This window comes from Acomys russatus, chromosome 13, assembly GCF_903995435.1.
Source record: "Acomys russatus chromosome 13, mAcoRus1.1, whole genome shotgun sequence".
In the NCBI taxonomy this organism is placed as follows: Eukaryota; Metazoa; Chordata; class Mammalia; order Rodentia; family Muridae; genus Acomys; species Acomys russatus.
This window is the reverse complement of record NC_067149.1, coordinates 43,742,517-43,762,059: the sequence shown is the minus strand read 5'-3', so window position 1 is coordinate 43,762,059 and position 19,543 is coordinate 43,742,517. Positions and strand designations below refer to the sequence as shown.

The 19,543-nt window shown below is 42.8% G+C and overlaps 1 protein-coding gene across 3 annotated transcripts in view; it reads right to left on the bottom strand.

Moving 5' to 3' along the window:
• Marchf8 (membrane associated ring-CH-type finger 8) overlaps positions 1-14,958 on the bottom strand; it is a 77,276-nt gene extending 62,318 nt beyond the window's left edge. Inside the window, exon 1 of one of the 3 annotated variants that reach the window (XM_051155153.1) lies at positions 14,725-14,958. The gene's annotated coding sequence lies outside the window, so the exon portion shown is untranslated. Of the gene's footprint in view, positions 1-14,452; positions 14,669-14,724 lie in introns of those variants that run through there. The other 2 variants (XM_051155152.1, XM_051155154.1) reach the window with 2 other exon arrangements.
• Positions 14,959-19,543: the final 4,585 nt, after the last annotated feature.

Here is a 19,543-nt window from a genome sequence, read left to right as displayed (position 1 = left end):
TCTCAATCTAAAAAAGATGTTTCTAAGAAATCTAAGTCAGTCTAGGAAGATGTATTTAAGTCAAGTTAACAAGCTCATAAAATGAGTGTGTAATGTAAAAAAAAAAAAAAAAAAAAAAAAGGCAGTTTCATTTTCATTTACGAGCAATGAAACAAATTACAACCCTTCTCAGATTCAGTGGTGGTGGTAGTGGTGGTGGTGGTAGTGGTGGTAGTTATGTGTTGGGGGTTGGGGAGGGGGTAGGGAGGAGTTGCGGGGAGGTGCCTTTTGAGACCAGAAGAAGAAATCAGATGCCTTAGAGCTAGAGTTATAGGTAAGTTGCCCAGTGTGGGTGCTGGGAACTCAGCTCAGGTCCTCCACAAGTCCTTTTAACCTCTGAGCCCTCTCCCTAGCTCCTAAAACTTTTTTCTTTAAAATAAAAGAAAGAAAGAAAGAAAGAAAGAAAGAAAGAAAGAAAGAAAGAAGGCCCCAAGTAGAATATTTGGGAATAAACTTAATAAAACATATGCATATTCCATATAATGGAAATATAAAACACTGCTAAGAGAAATTAAATACTTAAATCAATTTGGAGGCAGATACCATGCTAATGTTGATTCTGCCCAAATCATAATTTCAGCCATACCCCATCAGGTGCTTTATAGATATTGGCTACTGATTCTAAAATTTATACGAAAATACAAAGGACTTAGAACAGATAAAACAATACCGAGAAAGTCCAAGTTGAAGAACACATCATATGACCTCAAGTAACAAAACTATAGTAGTCAAGCCAGTCGCAGTGAGGTGGTTTGTGCCTCTGTCTCAGCTCAAGAGCCTGAGAGGAAGAAACACTTGAGCCCAGGGTTGGAAGATAGCTGAGAAAACATGGCACAACCACAGCTCAAATAGAACATGATGATGGGGTAGGAGAGAGAAGGCACAGCCATGGGGAGGAAGAAGGGGAAGACGAGATAGAGATCTAAGGGTAAGCAAATTGATCAAGGGGACAGGACCAAGAGTGTAGAAAGCAAACTAATACACAGTCCATTGATGTAGCCTATGTAGCCTTAGCTGGTCAGGAAATTGTTATGTAGATCAGGCTGGTCTCAAATCATAGAGCTCCACCTGCCTTAACTGCTGGGATTAAAGGTACCCAGCATCTCCCAGCACTCTGGAGCCAGAGGCAAGCAGATCTTCATGAGTTCGAGAACAGCCTGATCTACAGAGTAAGTCCAGGCAGCCAGGACTATTACATAGAGAAACCCTGTCATGAAAAAACAAAACAAGAAAGGTATGCAGTACCACATCCACCTGAAAATTTTAATATTCCTGAATACTTGTATTATTTATAAACTACCTAATCTTATATTTTATTATAGAAATACAAATGAATATTCATAAGACAAAAATATACATGTGTGCAAAAAATTTACACAACAAACACATAACACATAACTATACATAAACTACAGTAATTATTTGTTACTATTTAAGAATATACACATATATCATTCAAATAATTGAATGAATAAAGAACCAAGAATTGGCAGAAGGGAAAGTTCTTCCTCACAATAGAAGACAATTAGTACAGAAAGAAGTCTGCACTTGAAAAACCACAATTCAAATTTGAAACTAATGAGCAAAAGTCTGAAGAGGAACAGAAGAGTTTAACTGACTTCAAAGAGAAAAGCAGTGTCTGGTTGCATCAAAACCTAGCAGGCACCAACTACACCCCCAAGTTCCCAAACTGACATTATATGGTTCCTATTATGTTATACTATGAAGAGCAGAAATATTTTTGGTTGTTATTATTGTCTAACATGTAAAAATTAATATAACCATAAAGCAACTACAGAAAATTACAAATTAGAAATATTCTAGGACATAACTGGCCAGTACCCTTCAAAGACACTGATGCCAAGAACAAAGAGATTAAGGAACTATATTCCATGTCAAGGCTGACTAACAGAACAGCTAAACCCAGCTTGATTCTGGACTGGACACTGGACACTGGACAGCGAAAACAACAGCAGTAGAGCAGGGGAAGGACGGCTGCAGGCTGCAACTGAGGGCTGAGTATTCACACAGACGAAGAAGAAAAGAAGGGCCAGGCTCGGGAGTGAAGTACAGCGAGTGAACGCCAGGAAAAGGCAGACGGCAGATCCCTGAACACGTCTTACACTTTTCTGTAAGCCTGAAATCATACAGCAATGAGCAGAACTAAAAAAGTAGAAAAAATGTTTCAAACAAATAACCTAGGAACCAAGGCCACTAACCTTTAATATGTGACACTTTTGAAACTGGCAGCATGCCAGAAAGCCCTTGGTTTGATGCTCAGCATGACAAAAGGAAGAGGCAGGCTGAAGTCTATAGAGAAGAGAGGAAGGCCCATCTGCTTAAATAAAAGTTTAAAAATCCTAATACCCAACAAATTAATGGAAAACAGACAACTTATAGCCAATCCAGAAATCAAACTAATGAACTTTGAAAAGAAAAAAGAAAAACAAGTCAGCTTCACTAGTAAGTACACGACAGATGATGAGACCCTTTTCCATTAAGTGAGTAATTCTATTTTTAAAAATATCGTCATTGACAAAGACTTTCTAAAATGATCATTCAACAGGAATCAGAAATAAGAATAACTAATTAGCAGTTTCAGAAAGGTGGTTCAGCAATATGAATCAAGAGCCTTAAAGTTTGCGCTCTCCTAAAGGAATAATCTCTTCTGTGGATTGAAACTCATGCTCAAGTATATTCACTAGGAGCTGAGGAGATGCCGCCAAGAGTGACAACACAAGCTGTACAAGCATGGGGATATGAGTCTGGACCCCAGCACTCACATAAAAAGCTGTGTGCGGCTATGTGTGCCTCTGACTGCAGAGCTGTCAGGGCTGTAGACAGGAGGCTTGCTGGACAGATTCTGTCCAGGTACAGTAAGAGACCCCATCTCAAAAAGCTTGATATGAAAGAAGAATGCTAGAGCAGGACCCTGGACATCCTCCTCTGGCCTCCCAGAGTGCAATACCTGCTACACACACACACACACACACACACACACACACACACACACACACACACACACACACACACACACCACACCTACATATACACACACTTCAAAATAAATAAAAGACATTCTCCAAAGGGTATTTATAGTAGTAAAATTCCTTAGAATGATTCACATGTTCAGCAATATGGAAATTAGGGTACAGCCACAACATACAACATCCTGTTACTAAAAAATATTAAAATGGGAAAAAAGATACAAAAAAATGTCAAGAGATTAAAGTTTACAAAATTGGTATTTTAGATTATTTTAAGTAAAAAGAAACTCATTAAAGCCTAGTTTTCAAGTACTAAAAGTGAACAATCAATGAAAACACAAGTTAGGGGGTCGAAAACTCTGGTCTAGTCTCGCACTAGGCTATGAGGTCTAATTTGTCCACCCCCTTCTGCCCACCTGAGCCAGAGATGACATCCTTACCTGGGGGTGTCCTTCCCCCCTTCTTTTGCTCCCTCAGTACCTGAAGGTCTACACCTTCTCCAGTGTACTCAGTAAACTCTGGCTGCTTCATATTTATAATGCATTCCCGCCCCCCCCCCACCCCCCGCTTCCTACATGCAGAAGGAATGGACTCTGGCTACTATGCTAAAGATACCTTAAATATAGTAGTTAATGACGTAGAAGTTTCATTTTTTCCCCTTGCTCCTTTCAAATACAGCCATTAAGAAAAACAATCCCAAATCCCCAAGGCAGGCTCTGAACAGTAGACAGCACCTACCTGATTATGTTCTGTGCAGCAAGTGTCATCTGCTTACTTTCATGTCAAGAGACATTTTACCATCTAATCACCAGCCACCACCCCAAACACACCCATCTGTCTGCTGCAGTGTCAGCTCTGCCCTACTCTGCTGAGTCTAACTCCACTTATATGCTCTCCACCTCATTAGCAGAGCACAGTGGTCAGGAGAGAGGAGGATGTGGTCAGGAGAGAGAAGGATGTGAGAAGGCTGGTAACACCACAACCAGACAAGGAATAGAATTATCTTAATGTAGCAGAGGGCCAGGTGGGAGGCATCAGTACATCAGTGGTCTCCAACAGAGGTAATGTTTTAGGAGGCATCTTTGCTTGCCACGGCTTTCTAAGTGCTACTGGAAGTTAATAAGAGGGCACGGATGCTGTTGGCACCCTACAATGCACAAGGAAGCTCCCCATACAAAGACAAGTTAGTATCATGGCAGAATCCAATTCCAATTCAGCAGGAAGGAGATGGTGCAGGGTTACGACAGCTGTGTAGTTTAGGACTTGTGTGTGACGCGTGCGCGCGCACGCGCACGCACACACACACACACACACACACACACACACCTCAACCAGATGCTACAAGAGGGTGGGAGAACTGTTCCTGGCTATCAAAATTCTACCTCAAGCATGGGGAACAAGAAGTTATAGCTGAGGAAGAATGGTATGCATGCCTCCTCCTGGCATATCTTGTGTTCTTCAAATGCTGCTTCTGAGCAGCAACAGTGAGAAGATAACAACTATCAAAACTGCCCAGGCCGGCAACCACCTCCTGCAGAGCTGGCAAAGACTCACAGAAGGATAACAAGTTGAGGTGAATATCTCAAGGCAGAAGGATTCCTATGCATAGGCCCAGCTTTGGTCAGGCAGGAGAGAGGTGGCAAGTACAGAAGGCCACTCAAGAAGAAAATAACAGTGCTGCTCCCAGGAGAACCATCAAAAAGGGCAGAAGACTTATAGGAGTGGCACTGTAAAAACTGGAAACAAACAGTACTCAGCCTCAACTTCCACGCAAAGCAGATGCAAGCAAGAAAACACTCAGAACACAGCTACCCTGTTACACTTAGTCACCTCATGACTACTGAATCACACAACAGGCCCTCCTTGTTTTAACTCCTTATTTATTTTTGTTGAGCCATGATTTCCTCTGATGAAGGACAGATAGCTGGGGAAGTCCTTTATCCCCAGTCTGGCTGAGACTTAAATAACTCAGACCTACCTCCCAAATATCATTTGATTGTCTAAGGTAACTTTTGTTCCCAGTGTTAGGGAGTACCTGCCACTTAAGGCCACTCATTTCAACACTAAACAGGAAGAACCATTAGAAATTTGTCTGTTAGAAAGTCATAAGGTCTATAAGAAAGTAATTAAGTCATAAATTAGCCCTGGCAGTGGGAGATGGAGGCAGGAGTTCAAGGCCAGAATAAGCTACAGAATTACAATCTGTCTTTTAAAAAGAAGGAGGAGGAGGAGAAGCATGGAGCTGGGGGATACAGAACACTTGCTTCACAAGCTTGGCCTCAGGGTCCAATCTCAGCAGTCAAGAAAGAAAACCACAGAACTGTGTCTATGGTGCTGAATCAACAGAGCCTCCCTCTGAGCCACAGGTGGTGATCTGAGGTTTCTTTCACATCAGTTAGTCTTCCAACTCCAAGCCTTTTTCTCTTCTCTAGGCTGGGGAGGTTCTTCTGTCCCAAGTAGCCTTATACCTACCTAACTCTTTATGTCATACAATTATGAACGGATACAAGACCAGTAAGATGGCTCAGCGGGTAAAAGGTGCTTGCCACTAGGCCTGCACCTGAGTCTGATCCTCAGGACTCACATGGTATGAGAACTAGCCTCTGACCTCCACAAGAGTACCCTGGTACACACACACACACACACATACACATGCAACACACCCACCCACAGAGGTATACATGGGTAAATGTTTAAAAATGAGAAGAGAAGGATGGAAAGAAAGAAGCAGAATATATCAATGACAGACAATTACAGAATGGCAGAACTAGAACGAAGGTGGAGAGCAATGTATTGACAGCTAATCTCACCTTGATAAATGTGCAGACAAGGCAGAAAGAAATCAGCCACTTGGGAAAGGCACAGGTGGACTGAAGATTCTGGGCACTGCCCTCAGAGTTGTACCAAACAGCAAAATGTTATGTAACACGACAGCAGTTTTTTAATGTTTTGTAATTAATTTTTTAAAAGTTTTTCTAAAGTCCCATTTTGTGATAAATTGCATTTTTATAATTACTTTTCTTTACTTCTGACCTAAATGTCCAACAGCAGGTGTGTGTTCTGTACATGAAGATCTCTGGCCTACAGTACCACAGCTGATTTTCACAAGGACCTCTAGGGGAGGAGCGGTTACCATCCCACATGACACTGACAAACCCGCGTCAGAGGTGAGATGGCCAAATCAGTCACCAGTGACACCAGGCATCCTGCCAAGCTGCTATTCCATCTGGAGAAGTCCTAGAACACCCATCCAACTGTCCCAACAGCATTACACTCAAGGCTTCCAGTGATTCTGTAAAGTACTTATACTCAAATAAAATCTCAAGTAAAAGATACCCACCCTAGGAATATAAATTACATGTGTGTGTGTGTGTGTGTGTGTGTGTGTGTGTGTGTGTGTAATCTATTATAATTTATTTACACATTACATGCTGACTGTTAACTCCTTGCTGTTTTAGCAACTCCCAATAAGGTATACAAGTTATAGTAAGCCTCTTGGCAGAAAATGGAAGGTTACTTCAACTTGAAAATCAAGTTAAGGTTTTTGGTTTTGGAGTTTTGTTTTTTGTTTTGTTTGTGTCACACACACTCACACTCTCACACACACACACACACACACACACACACACACACACACACACAGGGTTTCTCTGTGTAGCCCTGGCTCTCCTAGATTTGCTTTGTAGACGAAGGTGCCCTCGAACTTACCGAGATCCACTTCCCTCTGCCTCCCCGAGTGCTGGGATTTCCAGTGTGCGCCACCACACCCAGTAAGTTAAGTGATTAAACATCAACTTTTGCACTGACTACCATGAAGACACATAGAAGCAAGCTAGCCTCTAGTGAGCATCACAGTGCTCATCTACGGCATGAAACAGAGAGAAGCCTAGCTAAAGAGAGCTTTATAGTCTCAGGCATTCCCCAGAGGCTCCTCCAAGACAGAGATCCTGCACTTTGAACTGACAGCCATGAACAAGACAGAGATCCTGCACTTTGAACTGACAGCCATGAACAAGACAGAGATCCTGCACTTTGAACTGACAGCCATGAGTGGAAGGGACTCTGGACAGCCTTCTTCACAGAGAGTATTGTGTGCTGTGTCCCAGGAACAATGAAGCCATCTGAGGAGTGGAATAGCCAGCACCAACAGTTCTCATCCACTACAGTTCACCACTGCTGAGCAATCAATAAGACTATCTTCCAGTCTTCTTCCAATTATGTTATGTGTCATGTGACTGAATGCTGGTCACTAGATTGTAGGAGGAGTTATGTTAGCCACTGTCAGGTCTGGCTTGGAATGCCTCTCAGCATTCACTTAAGATCCTCCAGCTAGCCAGGTGGTGGTGGCACGCACCTTTAATCCCAGCACTCAGGAGCAGAGGCAGGTGGATTAATGTGAGTTCAAGGACAGCCTAGTCTATGAGGCAAGTCCAGGACCGCCAAGGCTATACAGAGAAACCTTGTGTCAAAAAAAAAAAAAAATCCTCCAGCTAACTCTCCCTCTGTCATCTTAGCATAGCTACAAATAGAGAGAATACCAACTTCTGTGGATTTTTGCATTACAGAAATATGTAGTTGTTATTGTTATTACAACACAGTATAGCTTAAATATTTTTCAAAATTTAGGGTGTAAACATATAATTGTGTTCTGATTTCATTGGTCTGGGATGAGGAAAGGCTTCCCCAAAAAACACAGAGATGAAACAATGACAGATTGATGAACATCAGGAAAAAATTAAAATTTGCATTTGAAAAATTAAATAGAGAGGAAATTAGATAACTCAAGTTTTTTTTAAAGAGATGGGATATAGTCAAGGATCCCTAGATATGTGTTCAACAATGGGTTATTCGTTAAGTATTAATTACTGATTTCACTAAAAATAGGACTATAACCAAGCTCAAGAGTAAAGGTAACTGCAGAATTTAAGATGGCCAAATATGCAGTATCAAAATAAAAAGGTGATGTACACTTCATTAATGGAAGTACAGCTTCACTAAACATAAGACAAATAAATGCTGCTACCCAGTACAAATCCTCCACAGTCCTATTTTCAGGGCTCTCTAATATAATAATCACCCTACAAATGTTTAAAACTATATACAAGAATGGTCGGTGCAACACCATTATAAAAGGGAAAAACTGGAGCATATTAAATGCCTAGCAATAGAGGAAGACATGAACCAAGTTATGTATTTAAGCATCCTCACCATCAATTCCCCACAATTTTCCTTCCTCTTTGAGATGAGGTTCCACTATGCAGCCAGGCTGAGTTTCCAATCCTCCCTCTGTCAGCTGGTGAATTCATGTTTCTCCTTTTGAGCTATTCTCAATCCATAGGTTTGTGTGTTGGGTTTGGCATGGTAATGTGTACAGTCTTCATGGGTATGTTACTTGGGAATGTAACCACAAAGTCATGAAGTATCACTGTATATAAGCAATGGAGAAACTGCCGGACTGTTTCACATTGTCCCCTGACTGGCTGCACTAACATTTTTTACACCTGTCTTTTTAGTCATGCTAGGAAGTGTGATATGGTAGTCCACTGTAAAATGGGGTGGGGACTAAACTCTTAGCCTTGTGATTCCTAGCCAAGTTGGACTTCTGATTCCATGAGATCTTCATTGTGATCTTTATTTGCATTTGCCTTCAGCATTTTTTCTGTGTTTACTGGTCAATTGCTTGTCTTATCTGAAGAAATACCCAATGAAATCTTTTGCTTTTGTTGTTGTTGTTGTTAAGCTCTTTTGTTACATTGGTAGGTTGACATTCCAATGGTTTAATCAGATAATATAAGGTACTCACTACTGTTTTGTTGCTGTGTAAGAATTCTCAGACACGCCGATACTGGACCTTCATTAGATAACTGATTTTCTTATACTAAACACTGGTGAGCACAAGGCAGGACAACAGGAACTCTCTAACCCTGCTAACAGGAAAGGGAAGCAGTCCAACTACACGAAAACGCAAGTTGGCAATAAGGAAGTTAACCAATGAGCACCAGGCATGGCTACTCATGCTGGTCCTGATGCCTCTTGCACCACCTCCTCCTGGGCTATCCTCAGTCAGGAAGCTCATGCACTGGCAGTCCCTGGTATAGCTCCAGTCATACAGCTTCTGCATCGGGCTACAATCTCATATCAGACATACAACCAAAGGAAAAAGTCATTAACACAAAAGCACAAACAATATGAAATACCAAGACATTATGTCCCCTCATGGCCCACATAAGTGTGTGTGGGTGGGTGGGTGTGTGTGTGTGTGTGTGTGTGTGTGTGTGTGTGTGTGTAATTTTTCCAGTGAGAATTACCTAGATGGACTCCAGGACAGAATTTAAAAGAACAATCACAAACTTGATCAATGTTATCAAAGGAATTATAAAATGATGGGGGGGGGGGGGGGAAGAAGCTCCATAAACTTAAAGAGGATCCCACTACATGCCTGACTGATGGCCAGGGAGACATAAATACATGACTGAATGAAATAACAAAGACAATTCAGGATTTGAAAACTGGATTCAGTAAGGAAGATAGAGAACACAAGCAGAAATGAAACTCAGTAACAAACTAGAAACCTCAGGGTTAGCTGTGGAAGGAGAAGGTACCAAGGAGAAGGTAGACTGCGGGACGTGAAGATGCAGAGGAATCAAACTACTCAAGAAAAGGCTACGCAAAGTTTTTCAAAAAGCACATAAAAAAGACACATAAAACTGTTGGACACCTTGAAAAGACCAGATCTTCTAATTGTAGACACATCCAAAGACAAAAATTCCAGGTCAACTGAACAGACCAGATCTTCAACAAGACCACAAAAACATCTCCAAATTAATGAAAGACACCCTCAAATAAACCGAGAACACATGACCAGAAAATAAGCTCCCCAGCAGATTATAGTGAAATACTTAATAGACAGAATAAGAAGAGAATACTGGAAAGAGAGAGACAGAGACAGACAGAGACAGACAGACAGACAGACAGACAGACATAGAGAGAGACCACAAGTCACATCTAAAGGAAAATCCATCAGAGAAACAGCTGATGTCTCTATAGAAAATGTCAAAAAGTCATCAGAGCCTAGAGTCATGCACGTCAAGGTCTAAAAGACCATGGGTGCCAACCTAAGCTACTGTATCCAGGAAAACTGTCTGCGAGGATTGAAGGAGAAAGAAAGACTTCATTATACAAATAGAAATCATTTCCAAGATGGGAGAGGCAGCTCACAGTTAAGAGCACTGGCTGCTCTTCCAGAAGAGTATCGGTTCAATTTTCAGCACTCACGTCATGGCTCACATCTCTCTGTAACTCTATCGTAAGAGATCTGATGCACTCCTCTGGCCTCTGAAGGCACCAGGCATATATATGGTACACAGACATATACGCAGGCAACCATCATACACATCAAAGAATAAAAGAAAAAAATCATTTCCAACAAACCAGCCCTACAGGATATCTAGAAGCAAAACTTAGGACTGAAGAGATGAATAAGCATAGCCAAGAGAATATAGGAAGAAAACAAATAAAGCTATAATAACTGAAACACAAAACAGGAATAAGAACATAAATAACAAAACAAATGAACGACCCTCCCCTGAAATGACAGTCATCAACAAACACTTTTAAATAGTAACTTTAAGTATTAGTAACCCTAGTTCCCAATTAAACGACACAGGTTTGTTTCGTGGATTAAGAAACAAAATCCGAGCACACCTGTAATCCTAGAACTTTGGGAGGCAGAGGAAGGTTGGTCTCTGTGAGTTGGAGGCCAGCCTGGTCTACAACGGGAGTCCACGACAGCCAAGGCTACACAGAGAAACCCTGTCTGGAAAAAAACAAAGCAACCAAAGTATTTTCACCAGCTTGGCCTATAGGTAAGTCTGTGGAACATGACTAATGATGGATGTGGGAGGGCCTAGCCCACTGTGGGCAGCGCCACCCCTGGGCAGATAGCCCTGGATGCTCCAATAAAGCAGGCCAAGCAAGCCACAGGCAGCAAGCCACAGGAAGCAAGCCAGTAATCAGCTTTGCTCTATGGCTTTGCTTCAGTTCCTGCCTCCAGATACCTGCCTTGAACTCCTGCCCTGAGTTCTTTTCATAATGGACCTTAAGTTATAAATTGAATAAAAACCCTTTTCTCCTCAAGTTGTTTTTGGTCATGGTCCTTTTCACAGCAACAGAAAGCAAACAAACAGGACCAGGGAGCAAGCAAGTGTCCCTATCCTGAAAGGAAAAGAATAGGTTTCAAATGAAAACTAATCAGAAACCAGTATCATCCTAAGTGGAGAAAAACTAGAAGTAGTACATTAAAATCAGACTAAGATAGGCCTCAGCACTGTCCCTATTCCTTTTCAATATAGCACTCAGAGCTCTAGCTCGAGTGATAAAGCAAGAGGAAGAAATTAAACGGATACTAAGAGGAAAAGATGTCAAATTACCCATTTGCAGATGATACATTCTACATAAGAGATCCCAAAAGTTTCATCAGAAAAATTCTAGAAATAATCAACACTTTGAACAAAAGGGCTGGATACAAAATCAACTTCAGTAGCTTTTCTTACACCAATAACAAATACTTAGAAAGGAGATCATGGACACAATCCCACTATGCTCAATGAAAATAAAGTGTCTAGGAGTAAACCTAATGGAGGTGAAAGACCTCCCCATTTGAATAACTTCAAATCTCTGAATAAAAAGAATGAGAAATACCCTAAAAAATGGAAAGACTTTTCATTTTTATATATTGGTAGAATTAATATTGTGAAAATGAACATCCTACCAAAAGCAATTTACAGATTCAATGTAAATTCAATAGAGAGACTCTATGACATTCTTCACAGAAATAGAGGGGGAATCCTAAAAATCATATTGAACAGTAATAGGAACTGGCACTTAGACGCTGAGAGCAGCAAACAGCCATCTAATTGGACTTAAGGCCAGCTTAACAGGAGGGGAAAGTCTCCTGTTATAAATCTGGACAGCTGCCCCTGACTGGTAAGGTCCTGATCCTACGGGAGACCCTACTTTAGTAAATCAGCATTTTCTAACTGTATTGTGAAGACTTATCCTCCTACCCACCAAATAAGTGGGTCTCAGCCCTCATCAAAGAAGCTTCTCTCTGTAACAGGCAGAAACCATCACAGGAAGTCACAAGTGAGCAGAAAACAGAGCACTGTGGGGTGAGCAGCCCTGAGTGTGATGTACCTACAATGCAGCCGCTGTGACTAAGGCTCAGGGAACGTATCAGCAGACAGGGCGGCAAGAGGGAGGAGCTGGACGCCCAGGATGTCTGCTGCAAGACAGTGTCTTCTGTGTGCCACAGGGAAGCTGCAGCCAGAATCTCAACAGTATGGTTTCTTAAGCAACACCTGAACAATGGTTACACCGTTTGACGTGCCAGTGTGGATGAGGAAAAGCTCACAAGGCTCCGCCCAAGGAAGAAGAGCTACAGGTAATTAACGGCTGCTAAGAGAGGGCAAATCAGTCTTCTCCAGGGACAAGCTCCCTGATAGGTTACCCAATCTTCCAATCTCAAGTGGTCAGCCTTAAACACATACACACACAAGCAACACTAAAGGGACTCACTGGGGGGGTAGATTATTAAAGAATAAGAGGTTATGAATTTCAGAGGCAGTTTGGGGGCACAAGGGAGGAATGGATAGATGGATAGAGGGGGTAGAAAATATAAATACAGTACTCATATATGAAATTTAAAAACAAAAAACAACTGGCTGTAGGCTGTAGACCAGTGGTAGAGCAGTTGTCTGGTATGTGTGAGATCCCACATTCAATTCCCAGAAAGAAAGAACATTTGGTAGAGAAAAAAAAGGAACATAACACTTGTGACAGAGTGATGGCCTTCAAGTGGATGGTTCAACTGATAGTAGAGAGGGGTCTTCATGTTTTGGGGGGGGCGGGGGTTCTCTGTTTTGCTTGTTTGTTTGTTTGTTTGCAGTTGAAGACTGGACAGAGGCCCTGTGCCTGCTAGGCATGCCCCTGCTACAGAGCCACATTGGCATCCCCTAACAGGGAAGCTTAACAAGAAAATCAATGCCATCCTATGGAAGTCTTGGGTAATTTTTTCCTAGTGCTAATTTAAATGAGACAAGTATGTTGGAACTAAAGCAGATGTATTTAGCAACAACTAAAATCAAGTAAACAGTTAAAAAAAAAAAACCCTTGTTTTCAAATAAACGATGAACTAGTTTAGGTATGTTCCACATACTTTATGTTTACCTGAAATTCATATTCGGTTGTGAATCCTGTAGTTTATCTGACAGTCCTAATTGTAGTCATGCCATGAAACACAATTTCCACACTCAAGAGCAGAAGCTAAAAACAAGCCAAAATAACAACAAACAAAAACCCAGTTTGCCTAACTTAACTTGAAGATAAAGGAAGCGACGTGTCTTGGAAACGAGGACATGCTACGCCTGAGTGACACGGACGCCAGACCTCCAGCAGCCACTCCCCACACAGCGGGCAAACTTTCTAAAAACGTCTTCTGCCTCCATCTTCTCAGTGCCAACATTGTAGGCATGCGCCATCATGCCCACAAGTTTTCCCTTCTTACATCAAAGTTCAGTGCGTCTCTTATCGACAAAATCTCCAGAAACAAGAAGTTAGGAAAGCACACATTGCTCTTTATTTTAACTGTCCAGGTAATTGCCTCTGCCCGTACCTCATTTCTTCACACGCTGCGTGTATTCACTCACTTAACAAACAGGGTATTTTTCCTCCCAAACTGCATCGCTCAAAATTCAAAGTCCCCTTGCTTCAGATTTTTAACATTTAGTTTAAATAATAATAATTGTGTCCACGCTATTCCATAAGTCTAACAAATGTAGTTCATGCATTCTTTTTCACGGGTGATTTGAGTATTCTAAATGAAGCATTCCACTCCCGTTTTGAGTAACTAACTAAGCAACTGGGTGTGAAGTTTACCATATAAACACACGCTAGCTTCACTTGGGACTAGTCAGCAATATTGGTGCTTTTTCCAGGAGATAAGTTATATACTAGTTATTTCTCTAATTGCACAAAATAAGGAGAAAAATAATGGAAAGTACCATACATCGCATGTATTTTCAGACACCATCAAATTAATAACAACAGAACCAGCAGCACTCTGTAATAAATCTTGACAGCTGTGTGACCATGACCACTCTGTCTTACAGTTGGGTAGACAAAGAGGCAGAAAATGGGTCCCCCCCCCCCCCGCTTGGGCTTACAGAGGGTTTTTTTTCCCCCTCTCCCCCTTTGAGGTCTCACCGCATTAAAGAAACGTGAGAACAAGAACATGAGCCATGACGATTCTCCTTAACAAGTTCCCTATTAAAAACTTGACTCAGATGAAGGAGAGTCCAAGTCAGTTCCAAGAAAAACATTTTTAAAGACTTGCAAAAGGACTGCGATTAAAATGCAAAGCAGCCTACCTACGCTTTCCCTCGGGCGCTTCTACTTGAGCAGGACTCTCCAGACGCCACGTCAGGCACTCAGAGGGCAGGAGTGCACCCCTTGCATCGCGCAAGTGGAAACTGAGGCTGAGGCAAAGGCAGGAAGGGCTGCTTGGTGCACGGCCTCCCAGCCCAGCCGCAGGACTCCACCTGAGGCAGCCCGGGGCCTTGGGCCGCCCCGGGGGATCCGGTGACCCGGCCCCGCCCCGCGGCACGCGGCCTCTCCCGGGCCGAGACCACGGCGCACCCACCTGTCGCGGCCTCCCGAGCGGCCACACCCCTGGCGGCGGCCGGGCGCGCGCAGCTCCCCTCCCGCCACGCCACGCCGCTCCTCGGCGCAAGCAGCTCAGGTGGGCGCCGAGCTCCACGCGCCGCCCGCTTCCTGCATGACACAGGCCGGACGCCACAGGGCCGCCGGGTCAGCGCACAGTCTACACCACCCAGCGAAGAGGACGCCGACTGACCGGTCACGTGACGCACTGGTCACGTGCCTGTCGCGCCTCTGGCAAAGCGTTGCTCGGACGACCTGGGGCGCTGGGAAGGCGGGGCAGCGGGGGGCCTCTAGGCGACAGGGCGCCGGTGGTGAGGGCGCCAATGGCGCTAGAGACTCCGCCTGGCTTCACCTTTTAGAGGAAGGGAAACCTTCCGGTGCGTGAAGCAAGCAAGTGGAAGTGGGAGTGGCGGGAACTAAGCGACAGAAGGTTTGTTGTGTGAACTAGCACGGGTGTTGGTGTTGGTGGTTTTTTTTTTTTTTCTTTTGCTCTCACTCCCTAACCTAGAGAGATACTGGTTGTGTGTGTGTGTGTGTGTGTGTGTGTGTGTGTGTGTGTGTGTGTGTGTGTGTGTGTGTGTTGTTAGGTATTTGATTCTACTTTGTTCACATTAAACTCTAACCTGATTACGCCTCTAGGTTGGTATTCTTTGTGACTTCTCCTGGCCCCAGTACTTTTGGTTGGACCCAGGATTCTCACAGAAGAGAATCGCTGAGTTTCATCCCCAGCTCTTACTATTTCTTACAATTCTGACTTTCCTAAGTCACGCCTTACAGAAGCAGAGGTTTCAGCCCCTGGCAATTTTGCTTATCCAAACCCTTTATTACATGGTGCATTAAAAAGTATTTTTTTTTTAAATTTGTGAGAGATATGTAGGCAAATCCCGGCAGTACTCTACAATTTCTGATGCCTAGAAATAAGGCTGTTAGCTTAGCTAATCCCATTACTCCCTGCAGTGCTGATCATTGTGCATACTTGGCTGTTTAGACAGCAAATTGCCAAGAAACAAAACATCTGGATCCGTGCAGCAAAGTAAAATGGCTTCATTTCTGTAAATCACCGTGATTTACAGATTGTAGATTATGAGATAGTAAGGGAGGCCAGGTGTTGCCCTAGAAAGAGTCACATCCAACTCCCCAAATGGTTAAGCATATAAGATATGTTCTGGTTTATTAGTTAAAGGTCCATTGCAAACAAAAGATGCTGTTACAGTCGACATGGTAGTGTGCGCCTTTAATTTCTTCCCTTGGGAGGCTTTCAAGACAAAGACATCATGAGTTCTTCAAGCCTGTCAAGCCAAAGCTACATAGTTAACTTTTTTAAAGTGTCTGAATTGCAGGGCATGGTAGCACATCCCTTTAATGCCAGCAGAGGCAGGCCAATCGCTGTGAGTTTGAGGCCAACCTGGTCTACAAAGCGAGTCTAGGACAGCCATGGCTGTTTTAAAAAACAAGACAAAACAAAAAACAAAACTGCAGTTATCTATGACCATAATGACATTTAACTCAGTGGATCTGAAGTGTGAGAAATGACTAGCTAAGCCTTAACCGTGCTGTGGAAGAGCCACCCTTGACTCCACACTTCCTGGTCTTAAGTCTCAGCTTCCCACCAGCAACACCTGGGATAACTTATTGAAATGGTTTATTTTGGCTCATGGCTCTGGAGTGTCCAATCCTAGATGACAGCAGTTTCCTTTTTTTGTTTCTTATTGTTTATGAAGCCAGCTTCTTCGGTTGAGCCCATCAGAAAGCTCATTCTTCTAAAATGCTTTTGGACAATCCAAAAATTGAAAAAAAAAATACAAAACTGGGTATGGAGGTATATGCCTGTGACTCCAGCTATGCCAAAGACTGAGGCTGGAGATCACGCAGTCAAGCCTTGAAGCAAGCCTGAACGACAGAGCAAGACTATGTATCAAATTACATATATTGCCAAGATCTTAAAACTAATTTGGGGGTAACTGTTGACAGTGAGCTAGGTCACAGCTTGGAAGGCTTGTTGTTGAGGTGCGCGAGAATTTTTGAGTTTCTCTTTTCATTGTTTAATAAAGCAACAGAGAGTTGGTGCTGGGTATTTGAAAAGATGGTGCATGATTGACCCTTTGGATTTCTTCTTTGGATGCAATTAATACAGGGTAGGGCTGTATTCCAGCCACTGGTGAGCAACAAGGCCCTGAGGACTTGCACATCCACATAAGGACATTGAAGAACCACACACAACTCTGCAGCTTTCTCTTCTGCTACCACAATTCAGGGACATTGTGAAACTACCTGAGGTAAACAGCCAGAGTCCAAATTACTTTATTGGGCAGCTGCCCTAGGGCATTGCTCAAATCACTGGGCTTTATATGAGTAAGAAATAAACTGTTGCATCAAACCACTGACCTTTGAGAGATTAATTTGAAAACACAGCATAATATGTTATCTGTTATAGTCTGAATTCTATCTTACAAAGTCATGATGTTGAACTTCTAACCCTTAATACTTTTTAATAAGACTTTCAGTCTTTGGGTTTTAACTCAATGATGTTATTTTGTTGCACGGATTATTCAGGGTTTGGCCACTTAGAGCACATTTGTGTGACTCTTGTACCCTGGCACAACATCATTATTGTAGACTCAAGGTGTTTTTTAAATTTTTATTTATTTTTGGTTTTTCAAGACAGAGTTCCTCTGTGTAGCCTTGTCTGTCCTGGAGATTGCTCTATAGACCAAGCTGGTCTTGAACTCACAGTGATCTTCAACTCACAGGGATCCACCTGCCTCCTCAGTGCTGGGATTAAAGGTGTGTGCCATCACTACCCAGCTATAGTGGGTTTTCTTTTTAATCGTGGCCTTACTCTCTGAGATTGTTTGTTTATATATTTCCTGCCCCCACACTATGACCAGCCTCCTCTCCAAGGCAATATCCTAGGGAAATTGTACTAGAAACCAAAATCTGGGCATGGGGTATACTAGGGCACTGTGTCTTCTCGGCCTTCTCAGAGAAACTGCAACAAGACACAGCCCCACAATGAGATGTTATTAACAATCAGAAGAAGTAGGCTAAAAGTAAAAGACACATTTCTCTCAGTATCTTAGTGATGTTTTTTAAGTTAGGCTCTCATTCAGAACTTAAGATGGCTGTCTCACAAGGCCTGATCACACTGGACACTTGGGCAACAGCATAAGAACAACGTGTCACTCAGTCTCCTGCACAGACCCGAAATCAATCTGTCCGATTCTGCATTGTCTGATCATTCACCAACATCATGGTTAGCACACACTCGTGACAAAGAGGCCTTGCGATCTGGAGTGCATCTTAGTCATAATAATCAACTCTCTGTGTTATTGTTTATGCAATTTTATGTCTTGAGTATGGACATGTCTTCTAGATTTCTTTCAAATGACAGCCTGCCAGTCTCCAAGCAGAAAGGCCCTTCGTCCAGACACGCTGAGACTCTTGATACTTGGGTAGGTAGGCTCGACATCGCAAGTAAGTGTGAAGGAACTATAGAAAAGTGGAGCTCTACCTTCTGGATCAGGAAGGCCAGAAAGACAGGGAAGTATCTAGACAGCAGACAGGATCTCCTCACCAGTGACATGGGTGTAGCTTCTTGCCTGAGATTTTCACCTCCTTCTACATTTTCTAGGACTCCCACCCAAGACTCCATTTATAGGAGGAAGACATGCACTAAAGCCTGTGCAACCCCAGCCTTTCCTGGTTTACCCTAATTTATCAAATCTCATCCAGGGCATCCCCTAGCCACTTCACCTCTGTTAGAGAGGTTTCTTAGCAACATTTTGAGAAATAACTTGAGACACCAAAATAGTATCTATGATTAATGCAAACACAGTTGCCACTGCCCCTTGAGGAATCCCTTCAAAACTTTGCTGTCTTAATTTCTGCAAATACAGAAAAGTCAATATCAATGTCCTTGTATGTGCCCTACTTGGGGTCTTTTCCCTAAGCCTCATGAAATAAGCCTACTAAAATAGATTTAATTCCCAACTCTGCTTCAGATTGGCCATGACTAAAATTCTTTTCTGCATCAAACCCTGGGTTGGCCTTGTTGGGGTCCCCAAGAGATAATGGTTGAGGGGGGCAGCACAGACCTGTGTATCTGTCCCCTAACCACTGACAAGACGATCCTCTCGCCACAGCCTCCTGAGTAGCTGAGAGTACAGGTTTGCATCAGCACACGCAGCCTTCATTTTCTTAGAAGACTGGACATGTACTGTGTGAATAATCTGTTCTGCTGTGCTCTCTTCATTAGTTTCTTTTCTTTATGCAAAGTTTTGTACTTTACATTCTCCCCTCTTGAAATCTAGCCCACTATTGTGAAGACTGTAGCCATATAACACTGTATCTGTTTCTAAACTTTTGTTTGAAGCTACTCGAACAGAAAAGCAAAAAGGACAGGCAGCAGCGGCGGTGGTGGCAGTGGCGGTGGTGGTGGTGGTGCACACCTTTAATCCCAGGATTTGTGAGGCAGAGGAAGGGGGATTCAAGGCCAGCCTGGTCTACAGAGTAAGTTCCAGGGCAGTCAAGGCTACACAGAGAAACCTTGTCTCAACATCCCCATCCCCCAAAGAAAAGAAAAGGGAGAAACCCCTTAACTTCCATATTTTCTTGTAATAGAGTTCTGATCAGTGAAATGTCACTCAGCAAGACATCTGTACCCAGAGAGGTGAAGTCAAACTCAGAAAACAAACAAACACACACTTTTTTTTTTTTTGAGCCATGGTTTCTCTACCCATCTCTCCTTTATATTATTTCTCTTTTACCAGATGAAATTACAATCATGTAGTGGCCTGGTT